General features: G+C 45.2%; 1 long non-coding RNA gene across 2 annotated transcripts; it reads right to left on the bottom strand.

Moving 5' to 3' along the window:
• Positions 1-3,533: 3,533 nt before the first annotated feature.
• On the bottom strand, positions 3,534-5,372 carry LOC130373504 (uncharacterized). Of its 2 annotated transcripts, XR_008893523.1 has the most exons (4): positions 5,127-5,372; positions 4,353-4,402; positions 4,207-4,260; positions 3,534-4,029 (listed from the first exon to the last, which is right to left on the bottom strand). It is a non-coding gene; the product is annotated as an uncharacterized LOC130373504 (long non-coding RNA). The 2 variants fall into 2 exon arrangements; XR_008893522.1 differs by having other exon boundaries at positions 3,534-4,260.
• Between the last annotated feature and the right edge of the window lie 3,966 nt (positions 5,373-9,338).

The following is a 9,338-nucleotide window of genomic DNA, read 5'->3' as shown; positions in this document are numbered from 1 at the left end:
ACACACACACACACACACACAAAGACGCACGCACACACACACGCACACACACAAACACACCCACACACACAGATAAGAGTTTGTTTTCCAAGGTGCTCCCATTATCATTGAGAAGCAGGTGTGCGTCGAGCCTAAATCATCAGGAGGCCTGGCGTGTGGGTGCGAGTGTGCATGTTTGTGTAAATGCGTGTGTTTGTTTGTGCGTACGTGTGTGTGTGTGTTTGTAAAAGGCGGTCTGACGCTGAGACAAAGTGCAGGGAACAGTGCTGGCCTACGTAGGCTTCATCATAATAAAAGAGTGACCTCAACCTCCACCACTCCCTGCCTCCCTCCATAACTCTCCTCTCCTCCCTTTCTCTTTCCCCCATTTCTTACTCGTTTCTCCTTCCCTCCCTCCCTCCTTCCTGCTCCCTCGCCTCCATTGCTCAACTGAAGCCTTCTCCATCTTCCCAATTTCTCTCAAGAGAGAATGACTCTGCGTTTCTGTCAGCGACATCCTCCTCCTCTTCCTCCTCCTCTCCACCACTCCAGGAAAGAGTGACTCCCCTTACTCTATTCCTCTCCCTCACGTTTGGCTGCTTCTATTTTTCAGACTGAGAACTGTAGTTATTCTATTTTTAAATGATGGAGTATGAATGGTTGGTTTGTTATATTCAGCGTAAATCAAAAGCGAATGAAAAGTACCAATAAATCTCACTAGCGTCTCTCCTTATTTCCTAGCCTTCAGTTACTCTCCCTTGCTCACTCGAAATGCTGCTCTGATCTTTGTTCTTCTGAACCTGTGCCGTCCCTCCACTCTGGTGTGGCTGACATGTTGGTTTCATGGTAATAGTGATGGAAACAGTGTTTCGACAAACGGTACACGCCCTGGTCATCAAAAGAGATCCTGCAGGACACTTCGAGGGCCTTTGAGAGCTTGATCACGGACCACTGTTCTCTTCAGCTGGTCAGAGACATGTGATTAACATCGATGGAAATAGATCCACAACCGTGAACAGTATTATGGCACCCAACTGTAAAATAAGCCACCCAAACTAAACAGAAGGTGAAGACTGTCTATGGCTGTCTGGGGCTTCTAGCAGGTTCCAGAAGAAACAATTTGCCTGTTCTCCTAGTATTGCTATGCTCTTTATTTTAGTCATCCGAACCTTTCCGACCGTCCAATAAACCTCTCCTCTGGTCCCCTTTAAGCCCCTCCCCCGACTCCTCTCTCTCCCTGCTCTCTATTCTCCTCCCTCCCTCAACCCTATCCCTCCAACAGCTGCTCCTCAGCAAAAGTGCACCCCCACACATCTTCAACACCTCCTCTCTCTGCTCCTCCTCTCCATGTGTCCTTCCCCACTGACACATCCTCCATCCTCAAATACATCTGGCCCTCCTCTGAACTCCTTGCGTGACCCACACCTTCCTCATCCCTCCACACCCACCTACCTCTCCCCTTGGCCAACTCTCTCACTCTCCTCCCGGCTTTATCGCTCTAATGTCATTCTTTTCTACACCCACCTTCCTCTCAGACTGTCTCGCTCTCTCTCTGCTCCTGTCTCTCTCTCTCTCCTGCTACCTATCTCTCTCTCTCTGCTCCCGTTCTCTCTGCTGCTACCTCTCTCTCTCTCTCTCTCTCTGCTTCTGGTTCTTTCTGCTGCTACCTCTCTCTCTCTCTGCGCCTGGCTCCCTCTCTCCTGCTTCCTCTCTATCTCTCTCTACTCATGGCTCTCTCTCCTTCTACCTCTCCCTCTCTCACTCAATCCTTCATCTTTCTCCTGGAGATTACAATCAACAATGTTGCTTATTCAGCCGCTGCATTCCTCCCCTTAGCGCGCCCTCCCTCTCCTGCTCTCATCTCCTCTGTTCTGCCATTTCTCTCTGCTACACAGACAGTTTCTCCCTCCCTCCGTCCACCTCTTCTAGATGACACACCACTCCTCAGGGCTTTCCTACACAGTCTTCTGTGCCCCTCTCTCTCTCTCCCTCTCTCTTGCTCACTTATCTCCTCTCATTATAATTCCTCTTTTTGACAGCACTTGGACATGTTCCAAGACAGTCTCTATCCTTTCCCGTCCTCCTCCTCCACACACACACACAGACCCACCCACACAGAAGCACGCACACTCACGCACAGACGCACGCACACGCACACACACACACACACACACACACACACACACACACACACACACACACACGCACACCCACACAGCTACCACCCTCCTTGCTTTTAATCTTTAAACCAGGAAGACATGGAGGCAAAAAGGGACTTTTAATTTGCAATCAGATGGCGTCTGCCTCTGGTTGGTTACACTGATGACCACCAAAAATGACTCTTGTTGCTACAGCTCTGATCTCGATGGGCCACACTGACAGCGTTCAGCAGCAGGCTCTGCACACTGACCTCGGTACAGTCTGGTGTTCTGTGACATGCATTTCTTATGACACGTGAAACCTCGAGGGCTGTGGGGGAAGCAAACACAAGTAGCGCTACAAAGTCCTAACACACATTCACGCACAGGATCAATCTGTAGTCTTTCACTTTTTTATTAAAAACACACAACCGCTGATACACTTTATCCTGATTTAGGTCTTCAGTGTGACTGTCAGGTGATGGAAAACTATTTGTTGATAGGTCTACATTCAGTGTTTTGGAGTATGTTTTTTCTTCAACCTATATCAAGCGATATAATGAAATAACTCTCATTCAAACCAAGAAGCTGCCATACAAGGTCTTGTCAGAATCAGACAGGACACAGATGTTGAAGAATCTCCTTCCAGATGAGAGATTATGAATTATTCACCTACCTGAAAAACCGAGAATAGGACCAAATAGATTATTTCTGAGGTGCAGAGCTGACGTGGTAGAATGCTAAATGATCAACATCCAGCATCAGAGGCTGCCATCACACACCACTGAGCAAGGGTTGGTGTGCTGCACAACGCACAAGGCTGATTCTTGAGCTTGTTTTTAATGTGTGTGTTTGTCTTTGTGTGAACTCCGGAAGCATATTGGAAGCATATGGACCGTTAAACACACCACGTCGGTACGAGCACGCCTCACACTGGCGCCTTCCTCCTCCACGCAAGACCAGCTGGTAAACAACAACAAACACACAGGACCTCGTTGGGGAAGACCCCAAGGACCTACGTATGTGAGGGAGACCCCAATGAGCTCTGTGAGGAAGACCCCAAGGACCTATGTGAGGGAGACCCCGAGGACCTCTCGGAGGGAGACCCTAAGGACCTCTGTGAGGGAGACCCCGAGGACCTCTGGGAGGGAGACCCCAATGAGCTCTGTGAGGGAGACTCCAAGGACCTATGTGAGGGAGACCCCGAGGACCTCTCGGAGGGAGACCCTAAGGACCTCTGTGAGGGAGACCCCGAGGACCTCTGGGAGGGAGACCCCAATGAGCTCTGTGAGGGAGACTCCAAGGACCTATGTGAGGGAGACCCCGAGGACCTCTTGGAGGGAGACCCTAAGGACCTCTGTGAGGGAGACCCCGAGGACCTCTGGGAGGGAGACCCCAATGAGCTCTGCACTCAAAAAAATATTTAAGCCCAAAAGTTAAAATGTATGCATTTCAATTACATGACAATTTTCCATCTATTTTGATCACATAACTCCAATGTAAAAAATGACATTTCAATCCATGTTTATTAATCATGTTCATTCAACATGAATAAATTAGATAAACTCAACATTAATCAATTAAATTGGACTTACTCAGGTATTATGCATAAACCCAATGTATTTGGTTAGATTACATGAACATGATTAATAAACATGGATTGAAATGTCATTTTTTACATTGGAGTTATGTGATCAAAATAGATGGAAAATTGTCATGTAATTGAAATGCATACATTTTAACTTTTGGGCTTAAATAGTCTTCACTGTACCTCAGTTTTCGTATTCTGCTGAAATTCAGCTACAACAATCACTGTTTACAAAAACACAAGTTAAATATCATTTTGCGAAGAAATAAGAAGGTAGGACATACATTAGAGCAATTATCCATATTTATTACGACAACAAGGAGCCTGGAAAGGAATTTGGAAAATAAATAAAAAACAAATACATTTATTGACAGTTGTACAAATTAGTACAATCTCCTGTGTGTGTGTGTGTGTGTGTGTGGAGATTGAGATTGATCCAGAGGCAACTGTTAGTGTGATCTGAAGAGCACTAAATTACAAGAATAACGCTGAGCTCAATACCTGCTTGATACTGGTGATATGTCACAAAGTTTACACTCCCACATTCACACAAACCTGCAGAAAAAAAAGAAAGGGTGGAAGGGACAGATTAGCTGATCAATATTTTAGTAGAGAAAACCCAACAAAAAAATGCCACTAATACTTACTATTAAGAGGTTGCCCTGGTTTTCACAAAGTAAATCCAAAGAGAGAATACCTGAATATGAAAATTGAGGAAAAGTAGGCTATAAGTGACAATTCACACGAGACGATAAATGTAAGTCCATGGGCATGAATCCCCCCCCCCCCCCCCCCCCCCCCAATAGCCGCCATTACCAACTCTCGTCCAAAACTGTGGTAATATGGCATCTTTGGACGTTTTAATACATTTGGAGATGGCAAAGTATAGCATATATTCGAACTGTGTTTTATCAAAACAACCACGTTTTCATAGATTACCAGTACACTCCCGACAACAGGCTCTCACTCCCTACTCAACGGCTGGACGTGTACGGTCGGCAACCACTCCCTCGATTGCACCTTAACGGCCAGGAGCCAGTCAATCGCGGGGACATGCGAAATACGATAGCTAGCTAAATGCTTTGGCAGACCCAATGTCGTAGTGCTAGCCACCTGACGTAAACCATGCCTAAATGCTAAGGGCACAAGCCGTTGCACAACATAAGCCAAGGGATTTGCGATACCATTGTGAAAGCAATAGCATATTTATGGTGTTTCATGACTATTTTCCTAGCCAGGTTACCCAGCTAGTTAGCTAAATAGTTAGCTAGTGCTAGTTACAGTGCTAGATAACTCGCCTAAATGAATAAAGAAACGCTTATATTCAGTAACAGAACATCTATTCTAATGTTACCCATTAAACATGTGGACATCTAATAAATAATCGGTTTCTAGTTAACTTCAACGGATAAAAAGCTTACCAAACTCGGTCCATTTATCAGCACGAGGTCTGCTGGTTCAGGAATGAAAGAGTGGCTTCAGGTGGATCCAATGAATTCCAGTGAAACGATTAAATAGACTTAATGTGAATAAATCAGATTTAATTTCCTATTGAACTGGTTTATGTTGTATTTAATGAATATGGATGAATATAATATATGATGTATTTACTTTAAACAGGTTTAATTTAAATGTTAAGCTTAAAGTTTATTATGGCAAAAAATCATTTTTTTGAGTGTGTGAGGGAGACTCCAAGGACCTCTGGGAGGGAGACCCCGAGGACCTCTGTGAGGGAGACCCCAAGGATCTCTGGGAGGGAGACCCCAAGGACCTCTGGGAGGGATACCCCGAGGACCTCTGGGAGGGAGACCCCGAGGCCTGCTCCTTCACAGGGTCCGGCTCCCACTGCATACAGTGAGTTGAACACTGGAACACAGCAGGAGAGGCGCTACTGGTTTAATCTTGAACACAGAAGAGCTAATGTTTTAATCTCGAACACAGAGGAGCTACTGGTTTAATCTGGAACACAGAGGGAAGGGGAGCTACTGGTTTATCCGGAACACAGAGGGAAGGGGAGCTACTGGTTTACAGTTTTTTTCAATTGCTTGAACACTATAGACACATGCTTAGACCAAAGTAACACAACTTGAAGTTTTTGTTCAAGTTGTGTTACTTTTCCATTGCCTCTTCTGCAGGCAATGGAACAGGCCTGCGGAGACATTGAGGTAATGTCAATCCATGGATGGATTCGGCACACAAGGCAACTATCCATAAACCCAAGCACAATTGCCGTGTTTTTCTGTGTTCACAGTACAGTAGTGTATTTTTGTTTTATTTTTGTTTTGTTTTTGCTTAAACTGAATTTACTGCACTGTAAAGTACCATACTGCAATGTACAGTATTGAGTATTCAATTTTTTGGTTGTTGTGAAAACGTGCCTTCTGTGGAAGTGAATAAAAACAGAACATGAAAGACTGTGTTTTATAGAAAGTAGGCTAGTGTGTTGCTGCTGATCTGAAAGTGTATTCATATGATACAAGTGTGTATCATTTTGTCATCAGAGTGACATTTTGACCAAGGATTGTTAGGTTTCGATAGAAGAGTTTCAATTTGACATAGTGACTGTTATATTTCTCAGTTTTGTTTCTTATTTGCTTGTGTGCTTATTTGCTTGTGTCTGTCTGTCTGTCTGTCTGTCTGTCTGTCTGTCTAGCATCTGGCTAGCATTGCGGCCATTAGCCCAGTTATTTAGTCTGGTATCTGTTCCCCATCATACCCCACCTCAATAAACACTTCCTGTTACTGTAACCAACAAGGCCAGGCTGTGATTGGCCGAACTCCAGCCCAGGGGGGTAGGGGGCTCAGGCTGGCAGGTATTCTGTATGATGGCTAATGTTCCGGAAGTAAGGGATAATGCCCTTTGAGGCATCCATTATCAGGAATTAATGGACGACGCAGAGGCCTTAACCGTCCGACGTGCAGCCGTGGACGGCTGCCTCCGCGAAGTCCATTAATTCCTGATAATGGACGCCTCAAAGGGCATTATCCCGCTTATACCATGGTCAATTGCCAAAGAAAATAAATTAAGACCATTCATTTATATTTTCATGCGTTTTACAATCCAAATATAAAGTCTTTCACAAGCCATAACTTTGTTTCCCTGGTAACGCCTGAGGGCTTGACTAATACCTGGAACAATTATTACCCTCCGGTAAGGTTCTTATGCAACGGAAACGTTGTTCACTCCTCCAGTAAACAGGACGGACCTTAGCTACGACTTGGCAACTGGAGGTATTATAGTCCGCTCAGCTATGAGCTAGAGAGCTAACGTTATGCATTGTACATATTTATAATTCAACATTTGTCCCAGCCTTTATACCACAGATACTCTAGGGTCTATAGACAGATGGACGCCTAGACTGATACAGACCATGGTATAATTAAAAGTATTTGCATTTAAGTATGCGGAATACGTACTACTTGAGCTTACATGTGTGAGTCTATGTGTGTGAGAGTGTGTGTGTGTGTGTGTGTGTGTGTGTGTGTGTGTGTGTGTGTGTGTGTGTGTGTGTGTGTGTGTGTGTGTGTGTGTGTGTGTGTGTGCCCGTGTACTGCAGGGGGTCTGTAATGTGGTCTGATTGTGAGCATGCTAGCCAACCCCTATGGCAGATACCCAGCCTGCAGCTATGTCCCTCGTGTAGGGTCATTTTGACCAGATGGTACACACCTGGTCAAGCATACGTTAAAACACACACACGTGCGCAAACACAAACACACATTCAAAGATATGCAGACACATACGCACACATACGCACAGATGTGCATGCAGACTCACACAAACACACACACACATGCAAACCAACCCTTTATTCCGCTCTCTGTCTCTCTCTCACAATCAAAGTACAATCGACATCAGTGTGCAAATCCAAAGAAAATCTATTCAGAGATAGTAAGAAGCTTAGGGAGGCCAGCTATGCTACTTTGCCACACAAAATGCCACACACTTAAACCAAGCATACCGATACGAACACATGCACAAACATGAACACACACACAAACACCCCCCCACACCCACTCACACACACACACACACACACATCCAATTGGTGCTAAAAGCAGGGCAAGCTCTTTCATCTTGTGCGGTTACTGCCTCATTTACACACCTGACACAGGTTGTCCCTCTGTCAGACCACAGCAAACTTTCCTAACGGAATACCGCTGTAATGGTGTGTAATTGCTTCCTCACCACAGCAATCTACTTTGGCAGATGGGACCACAACTCAAAGGGGAAGGGGAATAGTGCTGCTGGTGAGAGGAAGCGCAGCTGTGGTCGGCCAGGCCAAGACAGAGAGAGAGATAGGTAGACCTTCACCAATGAAACAAACACTTAGAGATGGACAGGGATGCTGAGAGGGTATGCATTGGGCTAGACACATGTGCATTTCAAAGTATAGAGACTGAAATATTGAAAGATAAAAAAAAAAAGAATGCATAGATATATATACTGTATATTTATAAAGAAATACATATATATTTTTGGTCATTCCACCTCCGTACCAGTCAGCCTTCCTCGACTTTGACAAGACCCAGAGGACTCCAGCGATACAGGAAACAGGAATGTAAAGCTGGGACAGCCAAGCTATTGGTTCTACTAGGACACTACCGTTCTGCCTCAAAAACAGACAGGAAAGCAGTTGGCCTGTGTCTTCCTGTCTTCCTCTGCTCCCATCAACATGGAGACGGGCAGTAGCACTGTGTCGCGGAATTATTAAGCCTAATGTTTACATCAAATATATACAAATGATAGGAACCTTGTTAGTGTCATTACTGATCAAAGGCATTAGTAAACATATTCTACTTGCACCTAGCCTCTCTTGCTATTTCTAATTTAAAAGTGTCAAGGTAGTATGCATTTGCATTGCCACTGGGGCCACGGAGTCTGGCGCTGGGGCCAATCCACTGACCTCTCTGTATTGTAATTCCTCTAACCGTCTAGTAGCAGCCTTGCAGGCGTGTCCATTCCTCCCCATAGTGTATTGCAGGTCAACATCGTCTCTCCTGCCATGGCTGACTTCAGCCCTTGCCAATAAACTCAGTATGCTCACTCCCCCTCACCTTGTTGCTGGCCACGATGGGAAAGTTTCCATATAAGAATCATGTACACCCATTGTCTCATCTCTTGTATGCTTGGTAAATCGCTGCCTCTATCTTCCCATGGTCACGCTCTAAATTTAAATGGACTTTGCTGTTAGAAGTGTCCTAAAAATAAGTTATTCGATATGATTCCCACATGCATGAATCTAGGTGTGTGTATGTGTGCGTGCCAGGCATGCAAATGGGTCAGGGTACTGGAGTCCATGAGGTGATGGTCTGAATGCTGTGCGTTGGCCGTGCGTTTGAGTGTACGTTCAGACGTCAGCTGAATAGCTGTTCCATGCAGCCGGCCAACAGGTCTAAACCATTACCATGGTGAGATCCTCCAGGTAGAAAGGTTAGCATTTCACAATGAATCAGTCTGGCCTGGGCAGCGAGTTAATCCACACATGGCCTAATGTCGTTGCAGGAACATATTTCTGTTTACCGTTAAACATCATTATTTAGTCTCTCTTTCAGATGAAACCATTTTGATTGGTCTGTTGATTTCTACTCGTTCTTCGGCTGCGGCCCTCCCTGTCCATCATTAACTGAAAGTC

This window comes from Gadus chalcogrammus, chromosome 20 (assembly GCF_026213295.1).
Source record: "Gadus chalcogrammus isolate NIFS_2021 chromosome 20, NIFS_Gcha_1.0, whole genome shotgun sequence".
In the NCBI taxonomy this organism is placed as follows: Eukaryota; Metazoa; Chordata; class Actinopteri; order Gadiformes; family Gadidae; genus Gadus; species Gadus chalcogrammus.
This window is presented reverse-complemented; position numbering and strand designations above follow the sequence as displayed.